This window comes from Lolium rigidum, chromosome 7, assembly GCF_022539505.1.
Source record: "Lolium rigidum isolate FL_2022 chromosome 7, APGP_CSIRO_Lrig_0.1, whole genome shotgun sequence".
NCBI lineage: Eukaryota > Viridiplantae > Streptophyta > Magnoliopsida > Poales > Poaceae > Lolium > Lolium rigidum.
Window position 1 is genome coordinate 105,377,748 of NC_061514.1, and position 19,353 is coordinate 105,397,100.

General features: G+C 44.6%; 1 pseudogene; it reads right to left on the reverse strand.

Moving 5' to 3' along the window:
• Window positions 1-3,575: 3,575 nt before the first annotated feature.
• Window positions 3,576-5,869, reverse strand: LOC124671792 (annotated as a pseudogene).
• Window positions 5,870-19,353: the final 13,484 nt, after the last annotated feature.

Consider the following 19,353-nt stretch of genomic DNA (forward strand, 5'->3'; position numbering starts at 1 on the left):
GTACAAGGGTATACCGTATACCCCTTCAACGAGTACACGGGTATAATCGATACGGATCTTCGGGGGCTAACCTACCCGACCCGTTAGCGCCGGCGGAAGGAGCACGTGCATAATGGTACGTTTATGCAATTGTTGGCTTGGGGGCCTATGGAAGCAGTAGCCAATTAGGTTTAATCGTTGTAAAACAAATAATACATGTTTAAAATTTAAACTCAGGGAAATGAATAGAACTCAATTTTAGCCTCCGATACTCCATCCGTTCATAAATGCAAAGCTACTGTATTTTTCGTGCCAAACTTTGACTAATAATTTAGTCAATCAAATAGAAACTACAACTCATCCAGAAGTATATCATCGAAAAGTTTTTTTGAAATGTGCATCAGGTCATATATTTTTAAATGGCATGCAACTCATACTTAGTTGATTAAATTAGTAGTCAAAGTTTATCTCTAAAAATGAAGTGGTCTTGTATTCCCGTATGGAGAAAGTATTGTTTTCTGCTCAAATTAAAACTTGACAAACTAATTGATAGCTATTCCATATTATTAATTTTGCAAATATAACAACTTATAAACCGTATCTTTTTCCGGAAGGTGTTATATATGAAAATTGCTCAAATATGTGCAACCACCTACAACCTCTGTTTTGCTTTTTTTGGAAAATTAAAATCTATTAAATAATTAAAATATTTTTGTTGAATATTAAAACTTGTACCATGCATATCTCAACTTCTATAACTCAAATCGCGTCGGTTTTTATATCCCGCTTACGATTAGAAAAATGCGAGCAACTCGAATATTAAATGTTCATGCATCATAGACCACTTCTCTATCTCGGTCAAATTGATTTACCACTTGAACTAAATGTTATGTGAGGGCATTTTTTTATATTCTTGCTATCTAAATGCCCCACTTAATTTAGCTAAGCATGGACCCTATTGCATATCACATCCCATGCATCATATCGTTGTATTGCACTATCTTGTATTTATTGCGTACTTTCCTTTCTTGTGTGTGTGTTTGTTTTTTTTTCTGATAGACACCAGTTTCGAGGAGAGCAAGGCGGAGTACTCCTACTATCCTTCAGAGGATCGTGTCTTTGCTTCTATATATTGCTGCCCTGACAAGCGAGGATTTCTCCCCTGCTACCTATTGGTTTTGCTGCTTTGCCTTTCTCTTATATTCTGGCCTTGTGTTGAGCTCTTGTCAAGTGTCGTATGGCATGTTACCTTCACAAGCCATACGGCCACCACCTCCCACCAATAACTATTATTTGGTTTATCGGGTCAGCCTTTGGAGTCCTAGTGCATGATTTGTATCGTTATTACATTTGGTTACTGTTATCTCTATCGTCAGTGTTATGTTATCAGGTTATCTGGTTATAACTTTGGAGAGTTTTACAGCTTACTTTATCTGTTCGTTCTTCTCAACGATGTTGTGTGTTGTCGAACACATAATATTTGCATAAGGGACGTTGGTTAAAATCATCATTGCATATGGTTGGTGGTACGTGGGCGTACATGTGACAACGGTCCACCGCCTCTGTCAATCATGTGTAACGAGGATAACTATGACCAGTAGCTATGACCATGACCATGGGAAGACCCATAATTACTGTACCTGCACTGCTTGCGATGGAATAAGGTAGTGGCCATGATAGGTGTGATCCTTGCCACACCCATGCATATCTAAAAGATAAACTCGATATTCCTAATCACCATACCTCGGCTAGTGGCCGATCCACAACTCCCCGAGAATGCTTTACACCCCTATTGAGTTTCATTACTTTACGGTCATTCACACCGTCTCGTTTACTTTGTTCACAACCAATTTTAACTATCACTTTTATTTTGCTTTCAATTTAAAGACAACTTTTAGGTACTTCTAAGTGAAGATAACAAGAGGCAATAAAACCGCTAGCAACCAAGCTCCACTGTGGATTCGATATCTTACTTTTAAAAACTAGCTACACATAAGCTGTGACATCAAAGACATTAATTAATACTTAAAGTGATGGTTGGATATACGTTTTAATAAATCTCTTGCTTGCGCATGTATGTAGCTTTGGGATCAATCATTAGAGGTGTATTTGCGTGTGTACAGGGTTACACCTAGCTTAGGCTCTATCTAGTTGGAATAAAACTCGATAATATATTTACCATACAACTTGAACGTCTCCTCTTCTACATACATGATTGGCTTTTTTCTGAACATAGTTAGTTATTTTTTAATTGCATTTCACCTTTCTTGCATTTTACTTTTCAACAACATACACACGAAAATACCAATCCTTTGCATCTTTTATTGTTTGCATATGCCAAACCTGAGAACTAATTTCTTCAGATCCTCGTGTGTTTGACACTCATTGCATATCGAAATGTACTATAATTGGTCCCCTACACTTGTGGGTTATCAGGCTTAAGTGCAAAAAGAGTTGAAGCCTATCTCAAGGAAAAGGCAAGAATCACTGCTCGAACTAGAGCTCATGATTTCAAGAGACGCGTGGAACTCGCAATCGGTTGGTTATGACTGATGGTATCTAAAGAGGGGCCTGAGGTGGTGTGGGTTTGCTACCCGGTAAATATTGTCCAATATTGCGAATGTAGGAGGCTTGACGCAGCAATAGCGAGGCATACATAGACAGACTACGACACTGACGGTTGGACATGTGATCTGACAAGTGTGCAGGGGTGCTCAAGCAGGGTTGATGAGTACCAAGTTCAGGTTGGTGACTGGGTCTATCGAGATGGACACATCGTGAGATCATGAGTTGACCATGGAGAATATGCAAAGTGGCGATGAGACAACTGTGAATTTGATTAAAATTGACTAAAGATCAACGATGAAATTCATTCAAGGTGGAAGCACTTTCACACATATCGGTGGTCATTGTGGGATTGTTGAATAGGAATAAGGGACTACAGTTGCAGGTGAATTTATATGAAGTTTGGGAGTAGTAGCAGTGGTTATTGAAAAAAAAAACTAGGTCCAGAGTACATGGAACTTCGACGTTGGACGAATTTAAGGTGGCGAAGAATATTTGCAAATATGGAGTTCGTTGCGTTTGACTTGGAGTTGTATTATGAGTGAACAGGTACAAGTATGTACGAATCAGACTCTTGTAGCCTTGATCTCCTACATAATATGTAGGGGAAAGGGGTGTCATACAATGTAACTCATGACGACTTGATAGCAGCCGGCATGCATTGGGAGAGGGCGGTTGGTGTTGCAGTACCAGCGGAGAGGAGCGCCTGTAATCATGCCATGTGAAGTATGCGAGTTCGCCGAACTTTGTTAACAAATTTTGGTATCATCATTGTACTATAATTGCTTGTTCTCCATAGATGAAGAATTGGCAGTGAAGACAGTATCCAACAAATCACCTTGGGACGTCACACTTGACACAAACATTTACAAAATAGAAAACTTGCCAATCTATTGCCCCATTGCAACACAGAGACTTAACTAGTACATCAAAAGATGCCAAGATGTTCTATATAACTGAATGAGAACTCCCTGAATCTGTGATACAACAAGCTATCTAGTTACCGGAGTCCACTGCTCTCTCTCTCCTACTTAAGCTTGTACTCTTGTGGTTATTTTTGCTTCTCTTGCAACGATCACCCTTTTCATCGCCATCATATTTCCTTTGGCGATGCTCACCATCAAATTTATTTCTGCCATATCGGTAAACACCTAACTGCCGTTTATAATATTCACCATCTTCCCGGTGTCTGCTATTGCTTTGGTGCTTGTTATAGTCATGGTCGCCTTTGCTTCTTCGCTCAACACCATTGGAATCTCTAGCTAGGCGATCTGAGATACCACGCTTGAGGTTATTTGCAGGTTTGCTTCTAAACTGAATCCACAGACTTGAAACACTCTGACTGAAATCAACGTGGATTCTTTGGTCGTCAATGAGACATTTATTCATCTTGAAATATGATTGTTCACAAGACTCCTTTGTCTCGAATTCAATAAAAGCATAAAATAAGCTATCTCCATTCCTATTGTCACGAATTATCTCAGCCGATGTCACAGTTCCAAAACGTGAAAAGATAGTATATAAATCTTCATCTTGTGTTATTGGGCTCAGATTGGCAACAAATAGGACAGTGTCTGGTGGTTTGACCTCGGCATCTGGAATGTCTCCAACAGTTTCAAGTTTCAAGGACCAGAGCATTAGCATATGCTTCTTTAGAGCGGATCGTCTCCTGGAGTTGCTTAGGAGTCATCGTTTCATCCAAAGGGACCCAACTCTCCACCAAGCGCTCTTCTGCAATCTCGTCGCGTGGCTTTTCAGTGGGAGAATTCTCAGGAGTAAATTTAGCAAGCCCAGGAGGATCATGGAAAGGATCAATCAGGACGTATGTATGCTTAATCCATATGTCCTTCAATGGTCTTCCGCGTCACCAACATATGCTTCGTTTATCTTCGTGAGTGTGTCAATTCCTTCACGCTCGGCGACCATCCCAAAGACGGTGTGTTTGTCGTCAAGGTGGCAACATTGTCCCGTAGGGTGATGTAGAACTGCGAGGCATTGAAATTTTTGCCGGCGCTTGCCATAGCAACTGTGCCAATACTTGAGTGTCTCAATTCTGGACGAAAAAATCGAGCTTGATCCTCATGAAGGAGCTTGTGCGCAGAATCACCCCCGGTGCCAGTTCCGGTTGGGTCCCCGATTGTGCGAGGAAATCCTTGTCCACCTTCTGAAACAGGCAGCCGGTGTAAGAGTATCTCCAACCGGGTTCCCCAGGGATTTGGAGAGCGTCGGACAATTTTTTTTTTCCAGCAGAGCGCTTTAAAGACTCATTTTGTTTGGCGCGATCCAATACGATATCCGGTGTCAACCAAAAGAGAGGCGAGCTCCCACCTATCGGCGACTATTTCCATAACCATTGATTCACGCCTTTTATTTCTCGTCGCGTCTTTCCTCCCGCGCCACCCCCCTCCGCCGCCGCTCGATTTTTCGGCCGTTTTGACGGCTGATCTCTTCTGAGTCGGTATCGTCGTCGCGGCTGGCTCTCTCGCCGTCCTTTTCGCTGCCGCCGCTTCGCCAGCGCGTCCCAGAACGCAGCGTTAAATCCGCCCCACCTCCACGCACATAAGGTGTTCGATGAATTGTTAGGTAGGCGCGATAAGCCGCTATTCGTTGCCTTGTCTGCCACGACGCAATTTTAACCATTAATTTTGCTTCAGACATAGATAGAGAGACGAGATGCTTGTCCGGCTGCTGGAGGACGAGCAAGCCTTCGACGACACATCCGGGAGCATTTGTTGATCATCGCGTCCCTCCAGGACATGGTTGACGCCGAGACGGAGAAGCGGAAGAGGCCGCACCGCGGAGGATCAAAACCGGGGAGAAAGAAGTCGAAGCCCCGACAGAGGATGGAGGGGCATACTATACCGCACAATGACTACTTCGCAGATGAGTCAACACATGCCGTTAATTTTCGGCGCCGGTATAGGATGAGCAAGGGTTTGTTCATGAATATCGTACATGGCGTTCGAGAGTTCGACAACTACTTCAAGCTGAAACATGACGTTGTAGGCGTTGCCGGGTTCTCGTCGATTCAGAAGTGCACCGCCGCCATGAGAATGCTTGCATACGAAATACCTGCTGATACACAGGACGACTACCTTCGCATGAGTGAGTCTACTGCCATTGAGTGCATGTACATGTTTTACCGAGCTGTGGTGGGAAAGTTTGGCAATACTACTTCAGAGGGCCAACTGAAGAAGAGACTGCGATGCGCCGCCCGCTCAGGTGCCGCACTGAAGGCGAAGGTCGCTGACGAGAGGGCCCGTGCGGGACGCTGACGCGCGCTGACCGCGTAGTACTCGAGCTGCGTTTGAGTCTGGACGGACATGCTGGTCAGTATACACCGGGCCGGCTGGGCTTGATGCAACCGTATTTTTTTAACCCCCGTTGAGTCGGCTCGTTTGAGGTGCCCGGCTCTAAGAGCATCTCCAACAGGCGCGCTATATAGGCCACGCGGCATAAAAACTGCCGGTTTGCAGCGCGCGCGAGGAAAATCGGCCCTCCAGCAGGCGCTGCGAACCACGCGGCGCTGTAATTTTTTTATGGCGCGGACCGGTTTGCGCTATCGCGAGCGCCATACTTTGTGCGCCGGCTACAGCGCGATGCATCACTCGACCATGCGCGAAGAAACCCCGCGCTGAAACTTCCCTTGCGCCTCGCCGCCCGCCCGCCCAATACCTCGCCTCTGTGCGGCCGCCGGCGCAATCCCGGCGATGGACGGTCCCTCCGTCAACCCACCAACGCCTCCCTACTCCGTCCCACCCGCCGCCGCTGTCGCCCCCTCCGCAGCGCCGCCGCCCAACGCGGCAAACCCTAGCGGCGGCACCGACGCCGGCAACACAACCGCCACTGCCCGTGCGCTCTTCCTTCCGCCGCGCGGGACGCTGCACACAGGCGCCGCCACCGCGCAGATGGCTGCCGCGCAGGCCGCCGGGAAGGCGCGGGCGCCGGTAAGGAGGAAGGTGCCGTCCTCCAAGCGGCCATATGGAGCCGTCGGTGCCGCCTTCGTCGCGCCGCCGAAGAAAGCAAAGGCGCCTGCGACTTGCCACCCGCAGCCTCCGCCGCCTCCTCCACCTACGAACCAAACGCCGCCGGCGCCTCCGTCTGACAACCCCGCGGGCGCTCATACGGTGCATGATGAAATGCCGGAGAGGTAAAAACCACATCTTTTCATCCAAATTTTAGTTTAGATGCATACATAGCCGGAGAATAATGAATTTCATTGCAATGTAGAGTCGATGATGAGACTTTCATGGTGACAATGAATGTTGGATCTTCGTTCATGCATGATGAAGCCGCCGATGGATGGGAGGAATATGATGATGTCGATGAGGAAGGAGAAGGGTTGATTGAACCTCGCCATCCCGGTCGGTCGGCAAACTACACCATGGCGGAGGACAAGTTGCTTTGCAAGACATGGTTGACAATTGGAATGGATCCAACAATCGGTAGCGATCAAACAAGAGAGACATATTGGATGAGGATGACGGAGTACTTCAACACCCACAACACAAGTGGTAACGAGTGAACCATGCGCTCACTTCGGTCTCGTTGGTCCGGCATCAACACCGATTTTCAAAAATGGGCCGGCGTGCAAGCCAACGTTGATGTTCTTAATCCAAGTGGCACAAATGAGAATGATAGGATAAGCAATTCTACTAGTATGTTGGCCATATGACTCATATGTGAAGGATCCGGTTCTAGTTCATATAGCTCATCTATTCTCTTTTGCTTGCTTTGTAGAACTCTATGGCTTAAGGATTGTTTAGGGATGTGGGAAAGAAGAACAAGAAAGACAACAAGATCCTTGGCAAGCCATTCACCTTGCATCATTGCTATGAAGTGCTAGAGAATGAAGAAAAGTGGAAGACCCGTGGCAAGTTGGATGCGGCAACTATGGCGGCCAATGCTACCGGTGATGCAACAATCATCGATGATGATGATTCAAGTGACGAAGGCAAGAAGAAAAGCTCCACTCCTCACTCAGTGAACAATGGGCGGAGGAATGTGCTCGGTAGGAAGACCGCCAAAGATATGAAGGGAAAGAAGGCCGGAGATCTTCATTAGGCTTGTTGATAGCCAACATGAACACACCCACGACGAAGTGTTGGCCAAGAAGAGATTGTTGATAGCCAACATGAACACACCCACGGCCGCCATGTTTGGAGGAGGCATGCCGACGTTTGGAGGAGGCATGGGAGGCATGACCGGCATGACCGCCATGGGAAGCATGCCCATGCCCACCATGGGAGGCATGGCCAGCATGGGAAGCATGCCCATGCCCGCCATGGGAGGCATGGCCGGCATTGGAGGCATTGGAGGCTTTGGAGGCATGGCCGGCATAGGAGGACCAAGCTATGGAGGAGTGTTTGGAGAGAATATGGGAGGCTCGGTGAGTGATGTGTATGGGTCTATGGGAGCACCACCGGGAGGATTTGTGTCGTCCTTGGATCCTACTATTCCTCCTTGAACCCAAGATGAAGAGGAAGAAGAAGCAAAAAAAAGGTGTTGACTTGGAAAATGCAGAAGTGTGAGATGCATTTGTGATATACAAATTGTGTGTTCCACTTTGTGTCCACTTGAACCATATGTTGTGTGTCGTTATTGAACTACGTCATTTTGTGTGTCGTTCTTGAACTATGTGATGTGTGTTGCACTTTGTGTTCATTTAAACAATGGTAGATCATTTATTTCATGATTATATGTGAGTGTTTGATCTTGTTGAATGAATAGTAGTGTAGAAATCTGTTTTCCGCGTCCGCGCGCGCCGTATTATGGCGCGCCCGGCGGAGGACCAATTTTACCGCCCGCGCACGCGCTGCATTTGAGCGCGTCCGGCGGGGCAAATTCCGACCCAGCACGTGTCATCCGTTTGCAGCGCGGCGGACGCGAGGTATAGCGCGCCCGATTTTTAATGCGCCGAGATGCTCTAACTAGAAAAAATAAGAGGAGACCGCGCACCATTTCCATGGTGTTTTCTTGCCGAATATTCCACGTGGTTGCCTGCTCTGCTCATTCCGACGTGGGATGCCAGGCGGGAGGGGGGCGGCGGCGGCTAGGAGGGGGAGGGGTGCGGAGCGGCTGAAAAGTAAGTTGGAAGGAGGCAGTGGGGTCGTGGGAGAAGGAGTCCCTCTTCCAGCTGATCGCCGCCAGCTACCTTGCTCGACGGCGTCTCCGGCGCCATCAGCCTCGAGATCTCAAGGTCGTCTCCTTCTACCCTATACGTGTTGCCCTTCTGGCCATCGGGACTGGGTTGGCCCTCTGAATATTGGAACTTAATTTGGACACTAGGTGGGATCTATTATCAATTGATTCATCATTTATGCTATAAATAAACACATACATGAACATTGACTTCATTATTAAGGATTTCTAACCAAACATTAACATTAGATTGTTGTGGAGCTTTGCCATTATCGTTTGTCGATGCTCCACTCTCCACATACTTTAAGTTAGGGGGGCTAACAGGGAACTCTGCGGCGGACACTTGAGAGACCAAAAACATATATATACAGAGGAAGCTGCCGAATTCTGCCTGCTGTTTTCTGAAGATTCTTTTAATACTTTTGCTTGGAGAAGGCATGATCAAGGCGTTGATATGAAGTTTTCATGGGTAGAATCCGCTGCATTTTCTACTGCCACTTGCAATTTGTTTCTCCAGGTTGATAGACAGGGAGACAGCTGGGACTTGTCTTGACACTTGTGTACTCATTCTCAACTTGGCTCTAGCCGTTAATAGTTATCGCAAACAAAAGAGTTCATCTGTTTCAAAAGGTTATTCTGAATTCTAGGAGCTAACCATCAAGCTTACAACTAACACAATTGCAGCCAGAGTGCCACATGTTGCTCTCCTACGGCTGCTGATCTCCCCTCACACACCAGCTGCAGGAGTCGCCTTCACACCACCACTAAACTAATTAACCAATCTGCTCCTCCAAGCGCAAAGCGTCCTGAAGGAAAAAAGCTTATGGCTGATACAAAACATGTGTTGGGATTCTGTGTAGTTTGTTAAGGCAGAAATGGATATGAGACAATCAAAAAAGGGGCTCCTGGAGTTGTAATAAGTGTTTGTTTTCGACTGAAACAGCTTTTGTCTGCCCAGCCAGTTTTCGTTTTCGTTTTTCTGCTTAAAACTTGTTACTTTTGTTGATTTCATATCAATGGAATCAGGGGAAACCCCAATTTTTCTTAAAAAAATATGACAAAACAAAAAACAATACTGCGTGGTTCTTGTACTGATTCTTCTTCTTTCTTGTACTCCACGGATATCACGTGGTTGTCACGGTTAACTTCTCTTGAACACCTGGATATGACCTCTGTAAACCTCAGTACAATTGTTGACTGGCTTCCAGGGGTGAACGTGCTTCTAACTCTAAAAGTTCTCCGTCTTCCCTTTTGCCAGCTTAGAAGTAGCCCCGAGTCTCTTCAGCTCTCAAACCTGACATCTCTTGAAATACTAGACCTTCAGGGCAACCAGTTCCATAAGCGTATCATGCCCAGCTGGTTTTGGGATTTAACTAGCCTCAAGTATTTAGATATCTCGGGCAATGGTTTCCATGGGCCGTTTCCAGATGGGATAGGCAATATGACCTCCATTGTGGAGTTTTATTTATCAGATAATAACTTTGTGGGCATGATACCTTACAGCATGAAGAAGCTATGTAATTTGCAGAGACTATATTCTTACATGAGCAATATTAATGGGAGTGTAACAGAATTATTCCATCGGTTACCAAGTTGTTCAGGAAATAAACTACAAGATTTGGTTCTACCCCACAACAATCTGACTGGAAGCCTGCCAACTGCACTAGTAAAATCCTTGAGCAATCTAAACTGGCTAGATCTCTCTAATAACAAACTCACTGGTCATGTGCCACAGTGGATAGGAGAATCCTTGAGGAACCTGAGCTCGCTGGATCTCTCTAATAATGAACTCACCGGTCATGTGCCACTGAGTATAGGAGAGCTCACAAAGCTAACACAGTTGGTCCTTAACTCCAACAACCTGGATGGGATCATGCATGAAGGCCGTTTTTCAGGTCTAGATATGTTAGAACAGTTGATACTGTCAGACAACTCAATAGCCATTACAGTGAGTCCAACATGGGTTGGATGATGTATCTCACGGGTTGGATGATGTATCTCGTCCTTGTTGGGGTAGCTCTCAATGGCGCGTTTCGTTAACTCATGCTCCGTGGCGGTGGAGGTTGTCGTTCGTGTACCTATACACACAATAGAGAAAACAAAAAGCGTGTGTGCATGGTAGATGAACACATCATCCATCATGATGGTCCATGTCTTGTGCACATCACCATTAGTGTCAAGCAAGATAGTATAAAATGCATGGCGATAGTGCATATGGCGTGAGGGAGCATTTGTGGCATGTGGTAACTTTGCATCTTCCAAAATTGAAAAGGCTATGGGGGCCTTCTCATGAACAATAAAGTAAGCATTCTTGCATACCAAGCATAAGAAAGAGCAATTGTTCACAATCTTGGATGCAAGGATTATGGAATAATGCAAACATTTTGGGCAAAACATGCGAAAGCTAATGTCATCCTTGTCAACAACACATGTGAAAGAGCAAGTAGTCCTCATATCGCAAGCAAGAGGAAACAATTCATCATTTTTCATGTCCACTAGTGGGATCATGGTCTCATCAATACCTTGAGTTTTACCTTGGTAGTCCGACTCAATTGATGTAGGTATTGTGGTAGTTGTATGCTCCACATGGGTGACATCGTCATCTTCATCGAAGCATGGTGTGATATGATCTTCTTGCACCATGTACATCTTCTTGTCCATCATTGGCGCTTCAACATCCATGGAACCTAGTGTAACATGAGGGAACACAAAGGAGGGAGAGGTTAAGGTGTTAGCAAATGCGATGGCCTCCATGGACCTATCAACTACCTCTCGCAACTCACTCGATGTCTCACTCATCTCCTCCAAATGGGAGCACTCAATCTCACATATGAGGTGGAAGTCGCTCAACTCACTATTGGTAGCACTCAAGTGGGCTAAGTGGCTCTCATGCTCACATGGGATTGGTACCAACTCATCACGCACACATCTAGGAGTAGGCTCGACTTTCTCAACTCCATGCGCCTCCTTGGTTGAAGGGAAATTCCCATGCTCAGCCATCTCAACTCCATCGCCTCCCAAGTTGTCCTCAAGCGGTAGCTCCATAGTGTCGTTGAGAGCTATGCTCGGATCAACTTCACCCTTGAGTTGTCCTTGTCGATCTTCATCTTGAAGTGTGGGCGCCATAGGCTTCTTGGTGGCTTGGACATGTAGCTCGTAGGAGTGGAGCATCTCGGCGCTTGGCGATGTGCATTGCCATGCCATGTGACCCTTGGCCTTGCACACCTCACATAGGAGATTGGGACATTCCCGTGGAGGGTGGCCTTGTTGCTTGCACTTGTAGCATCGGAGTCCATAGGCATATGACGAGGTAGGGGCCATTGTGGTGGTGGCACAAGAGATAGAAGTCGCCTTGCTAGGGAGGTCCTCTTGATGTGCTCTCTCCACCCTTGGAGTGGTAGACACCCTATGATGGTGTTTGTCGCCTTCATGTCGAGGCTCTCGTCTTCGTGTCTCATCACCATGTCTTGATGGGTGTCGTTGAAGATCCTTGGAATATGATGGTCGACGGTGATCATGAGGTGGCTTGTGTCGGCGAAGGTCATGTGGGGACGTATGTTGATGGAGACCATGAGGTGGTAGTGGTCGATGATACGTCTCAAACGTATCTATAATTTCTTATGTTCCATGCCACATTATTGATGATATCTACATGTTTTATGCACACTTTATGTCATATTCGTGCATTTTCTGGAACTAACCTATTAACAAGATGCCGAAGTGCCAGTTCCTGTTTTCTGCTGTTTTTGGTTTCAGAAATCCTAGTAAGGAAATATTCTCGGAATCGGACGAAATCAAGACCCAGGTTCCTATTTTTCCACGAAGCTTCCAGAACACCCGGGAAGGACCAGAGGGGGGCCACAGGCCCACCAGACCATAGGCCGGCGCGGCCTGGGTGTGGCCCGCGCCACCCTATGGTGTCGCCGCCTCTTCGACCCTCTGACGCCGCCCTTTCGCCTATATAAGGTCCCTGACCTAAAAACCCCGGGGGAATAAGCCACGGTACGCGAAACCTTCCAGAGCTGCCGCCATCGCGAAGCCAAGATCTGGGGGACAGGAGTCTCTGTTCCGGCACACCGCCGGACGGGGAAGTGCCCCCGGAAGGCTTCTCCATCGACACCGCTGCCATCTCCACCGCCATCTTCATCAACGCTGCTGCTCCCATGAGGAGGGAGTTGTTCTCCATCGAGGCTCGGGGCTGTACCGGTAGCTATGTGGTTCATCTCTCTCCTATGTACTTCAATACAATAATCTCATGAGCTGCCTTACATGATTGAGATTCATATGATGATGCTTGTAATCTAGATGTCATTGTGCTAGTCAAGTGAGTTTTACTTATGTGATCTCCGGAGACTCCTTGTCCCACGTGTGTAAAGGTGACGAGTGTGTGCACCGTGTGGGTCTCTTAGGCTATATTTCACAGAATACTTATTCACTGTTATGAATGGCGTAGTGAAGTGCTTATTTATATCTCTTTATAATTGCAATATGTTTTGTATCACAATTTATCTATGTGCTACTCTAGTGATGTTATTAAAGTAGTTTTATTCCTCCTGCATGGTGTAATGGTGACAGTGTGTGCATCCGTGTTAGTACTTGGCGTAGGCTATGATTATGATCTCTAATAGATTATGAAGTTAACTATTGCTATGATGGTATTGATGTGATCTATTCCTCCTACATGGCGTGAAGGTGACAGTGTGCATGCTAAGTTAGTACTTGGTTTAGTCGTATCGATCTTTCATGCACTCTAAGGTTATTTAAATATGAACATTGAATTGTGGAGCTTGTTAACTCCGGCATTGAGGGTTCGTGTAATCCTACGCAATGTGTTCATCATCCAACAAGAGAGTGTAGAGTATGCATTTATCTATTCTGTTATGTGATCAATGTTGAGAGTGTCCACTAGTGAAAGTCTAATCCCTAGGCTTTGTTCCAAAATACTGCTATCGCTGCTTGTTACTCGTTTTACTCGAATTACTACCGCTGCGTTACTACTGCTTGTTTACTTCCTACAATATTACTACCATCAACTGTATGCCAGCAAGCTATTTTCTGGCGCCGTACTACTGCTCATATTCATTCATACCACTTGTATTTCACTATCTCTTCGCCGAACTAGTGCACATATTAGGTGTGTTGGGGACACAAGAGACTTCTTGCCTTGTGGTTGCAGGGTTGCATGAGAGGGATATCTTTGACCTCTTCCTCCCTGAGTTCGATAAACCTTGGGTGATCCACTTAAGGGAAAACTTGCTGCTGTTCTACAAACCTCTGCTCTTGGAGGCCCAACACTGTCTACAAGAATAGAAGCACCCGTAGACATCAAGCTATTTTCTAGCGCCGTTGCCGGGAGGAAAGGTAAAAGGTACTCACACTCCGGATCTCGGCTACTAAGCTATTTTCCGGCGCCGTTGTAAGTACTCGAAGCTATTTCCTTTAGACTCTGCAATTGCGACATTTGGTTTCTTGTTTACACTAGTTTGGCATAATGGACAACAATGACCTTCTTATTCTATTTCCTGATTTAAGACATGGATGGTTTGATGCGAAAATTTAAAAAACCCATGGAACATATTAATATGAATGCTTTGAACACTATTGTTGCTAATGCTATGGAAAATTCTAAGCTTGGGGAAGCTGGCTTTGATGAGCATGATATTTTTAGTCCCCCAAGCATTGAGGAGAAAATTTACTTTGATGATACTTTGCCTCCTATATTTGATGATGAGAATAATAATGATAGCTACTTTGTTGAATTTAATCCCACTACAACTAATAAAATTGATTTTGCTTATGTTGGGAGTAGTAATTATTTTATGCATGAGACTCATGATAAGAATGCTTTATGTGATAGTTATATTGTTGAGTTTGCTCATGATGCTACTGAAAGTTACTATGAGAGAGGAAAATATGGTTGTAGAAATTTTCATGTTACTAAAATGTCTCTCTATGTGCTGAAATTTTTGAAGCTACACTTGTTTTATCTTCCTATGCTTGTTACTTTGCTCTTCATGAACTTGTTTATTTACAAGATTACTATGCATAGGAAGCATGTTAGACTTAAATGTGTTTTGCATTTGCCTCTTGATGCTCTCTTTTGCTTCAAATACTATTTCTTGCGAGTGCATCATTAAAACTGCTGAGCCCATCTTAATGGCTATAAAGAAAGAACTTCTTGGGAGATAACCCATGTGTTTATTTTACTACAGCAATTTTTGTTTTGTTGAGGCTTGGAAGTTGTTTATTACTGTAGCAACCTCTCCTTATGATGTTTTTGTGCCAAGTAAAGTTTCTATGCTAAAGTTGATGTTATATTTGGGATCGCTGCGCAGAAACAGCATTGCTGTCTGTCACGAATTCTGGCACAAGTCTCTGTAGAAAATTCGAAAAAATCTGCCAATTTACGAGCGTGATCCTCAGATATGTACGCAACTTTCATTAGTTTTGAGTTTTTCCATTTGAGCAAGTCTGGTGCCGCTTTAAAATTCGTCTTTACGAACTGTTCTGTTTTTGACAGATTCTGTCTTTTATTTCGCATTGCCTCTTTTGCTATGTTGGATGAATTTCTTTGATCCATTAATGTCCAGTAGCTTTATGCAATGTCCAGAAGTGTTAAGAATGATTGTGTCACCTCTGAATATGTGAATTATTAATTGTGCACTAACCCTCTAATGAGTTTGCTTGAAGTTTGGTGTGAAGGAAGTTTTCAAGGGTCAAGAGAGGAGTATGATATACTATGATCAAGAGGAGTGAAAGCTCTAAGCTTGGGGATGCCCCCGTGGTTCATCCCTGCATATTTTAAGAAGACTCAAGCGTCTAAGCTTGGGGATGCCCAAGGCATCCCCTTCTTCATCGACAACATCATCAGGTTCCTCCCCTGAAACTATATTTTTATTCAGTCACATCTTGTGTTTTTGCTTGGAGCGTCGGTTTGTTTTTGTTTCTGTTTTTGTTTGAATAAATGCTTGTGTGGGAGAGAGACACGCTCCGCTGGTTCGTATGAACACATGTGTTCTTAGCTTTCAATGTTCATGGCGAAGGTTGAAACTGCTTCGTTAATTGTTATATGGTTGGAAACAGAAAATGCTACATGTAGTAATTGGTAAAATGTCTTGGATAAGGTGATACTTGGCAATTGTTGTGCTCATGTTTAAGATCTTGCATCATATATTTTGCACTTATTAATGAAGAAATACATAGAGCTTGCTAAAATTTGGTTTGCATATTTGCTCTCTCTAAGGTCTAGATAATTTCTAGTATTGAGTTTTGAACAACAAGGAAGACGGTGTAAAGTCTTATAATGTTTACAATATGTCTTTTATGTGAGTTTTGCTGCACCGGTTCATCCTTGAGTTTGCTTCAAATAACCTTGCTAGCCTAAACCTTGTATCGAGAGGGAATACTTCTCATGCATCCAAAATCCTTGAGCCAACCACTATGCCATTTGTGTCCACCATACCTACCTACTACATGGTATTTCTCCGCAATTCCAAAGTAAATTGCTTGAGTGCTACCTTTAAAATTCCATCATTCGCCTTTGCAATATATAGCTCATGGGACAAAATAGCCTTAAAAACTATTGTGGTATTGAATATGTACTTATGCACTTTATCTCTTATTAAGTTGCTAGTTGTGCGATAACCATGCTTCGGGGACGCCATCAACTCGCTCTTTGTTGAATATCATGTGAGTTGCTATGCATGTCCGTCTTGTCCGAAGTAAGAGGGATCTACCACCTTAATGGTTGGAGCATGCATATTGTTAGAGAAGAACATTGGGCCGCTAACTAAAGCCATGAATCATGGTGGAAGTTTCGGTTTTGGACATATATCCTCAATCTCATATGAGAATAATAATTGTTGCCACATGCTTATGCATTAAAGAGGAGTCCATTATCTGTTGTCCATGTTGTCCCGGTATGGATGTCTAAGTTGAGAATAATCAAAAGCGAGAAATCCAAAATGCGAGCTTTCTCCTTAGACCTTTGTACAGGCGGCATGGAGGTACCCCTTTGTGACACTTGGTTGAAACATGGCATTGCGAAGATCCGGTAGTCCAAGCTAAGTAGGACAAGGTGCGAGCACTATTAGTATACTATGCATGAGGCTTGCAACTTGTAATATATAATTTACATAACTCATATGCTTTATTACTACCGTTGACAAAATTGTTTCATGTTTTCAAAATAAAAGCTCTAGAACAAATATAGCAATCGATGCTTTCCTCTTTGAAGGACCATTCTTTTACTTTTATTGTTGAGTCAGTTTACCTATCTCTCTCCACCTTAAGAAGCAAACACTTGGGTGAACTGTGCATTGATTCCTACATACTTGCATATTGCACTTATTATATTACTTTGCATTGACAACTATCCATGAGATATACATTTTACAAGTTGAAAGCAACCGCTGAAACTTAATCTTCCATTGTGTTGCTTCAATACCTTTACTTTGATTTATTGCTTTGTGAGTTAACTCTTATGCAAGACTTATTGATGCTTGTCTTGAAGTACTATTCATGAAAAGTCTTTGCTTTATGATTCAGTTGTTTACTCATGTCATTACCATTGTTTTGATCGCTGCATTCATTACATATGTTTACAATATGATCAAGTTTATGATGGCATGTCACTTCAGAAATTATCTTTGTTATCGTTTTACTCGCTCGGGACGAGCGGAACTAAGCTTGGGGATGCTTGATACGTCTCAAACGTATCTATAATTTCTTATGTTCCATGCCACATTATTGATGATATCTACATGTTTTATGCACACTTTATGTCATATTCGTGCATTTTCTGGAACTAACCTATTAACAAGATGCCGAAGTGCCAGTTCCTGTTTTCTGTTGTTTTTGGTTTCAGAAATCCTAGTAAGGAAATATTCTCGGAATCGGACGAAATCAAGACCCAGGTTCCTATTTTTCCACGAAGCTTCCAGAACACCCGGGAAGGACCAGAGGGGGGCACGAGCCCACCAGACCATAGGCAGGCGCGGCCTGGGTGTGGCCCGCGCCACCCTATGGTGTCGCCGCCTCTTCGACCCTCTGACGCCGCCCTTTCGCCTATATAAGGTCCCTGACCTAAAAACCCCGGGGGAATAAGCCACGGTACGCGAAACCTTCCAGAGCCGCCGCCATCGCGAAGCCAAGATCTGGGGGACAGGAGTCTCTGTTCCGGCACACCGCCGGACGGGGAAGTGCCCCCGGAAGGCTTCTCCATCGACACCGCTGCCATCTCCACCGCCATCTTCATCAACGCTGCTGCTCCCATGAGGAGGGAGTAGTTCTCCATCGAGGCTCGGGGCTGTACCGGTAGCTATGTGGTTCATCTCTCTCCTATGTACTTCAATACAATAATCTCATGAGCTGCCTTACATGATTGAGATTCATATGATGATGCTTGTAATCTAGATGTCATTGTGCTAGTCAAGTGAGTTTTACTTATGTGATCTCCGGAGACTCCTTGTCCCACGTGTGTAAAGGTGACAAGTGTGTGCACCGTGTGGGTCTCTTAGGCTATATTTCACGGAATACTTATTCACCGTTATGAATGGCGTAGTGAAGTGCTTATTTATATCTCTTTATGATTGCAATATGTTTTGTATCACAATTTATCTATGTGCTACTCTAGTGATGTTATTAAAGTAGTTTTATTCCTCCTGCACGGTGTAATGGTGACTGTGTGTGCATCCGTGTTAGTACTTGGCGTAGGCTATGATTATGATCTCTTGTAGATTATGAAGTTAACTATTGCTATGATGGTATTGATGTGATCTATTCCTCCTACATGGCGTGAAGGTGACAGTGTGCATGCTAAGTTAGTACTTGGTTTAGTCGTATCGATCTTTCATGCACTCTAAGGTTATTTAAATATGAACATTGAATTGTGGAGCTTGTTAACTCCGGCATTGAGGGTTCGTGTAATCCTACGCAATGTGTTCATCATCCAACAAGAGAGTGTAGAGTATGCATTTATCTATTCTGTTATGTGATCAATGTTGAGAGTGTCCACTAGTGAAAGTCTAATCCCTAGGCTTTGTTCCAAAATACTGCTATCGCTGCTTGTTACTGTTTTACTGAATTACTACTGCTGCGTTACTACTGCTTGTTTACTTCCTACAATATTACTACCATCAACTGTATGCCAGCAAGCTATTTTCTGGCGCCGTACTACTGCTCATTTTCATTCATACCACTTATATTTCACTATCTCTTCGCCGAACTAGTGCACCTATTAGGTGTGTTGGGGACACAAGAGACTTCTTGCTTTGTGGTTGCAGGGTTGCATGAGAGGGATATCTTTGACCTCTTCCTCCCTGAGTTCGATAAACCTTGGGTGATCCACTTAAGGGAAAACTTGCTGCTGTTCTACAAACCTCTGCTCTTGGAGGCCCAACACTGTCTACAAGAATAGAAGCACCCGTAGACATCAGTCGACGCCTATCATGAGATGGTGTGTGTCGACGATGGTCCTCGGCATGCCTAGGGGATGGCTCTCGTGCCTTGGCATGTTCCTCTTGGCGCCTTGATGAGCTCGTAGATGAGTGTCGATGGCGATCATGTTGGGGGCGCTCTTGATGATCCACATGACGAGCTCGATGTAGATGATCATGTGCATAAGAACTCTCTTGGTGGCGCCATCTTGAGTATCCTCTGTCTTCATAT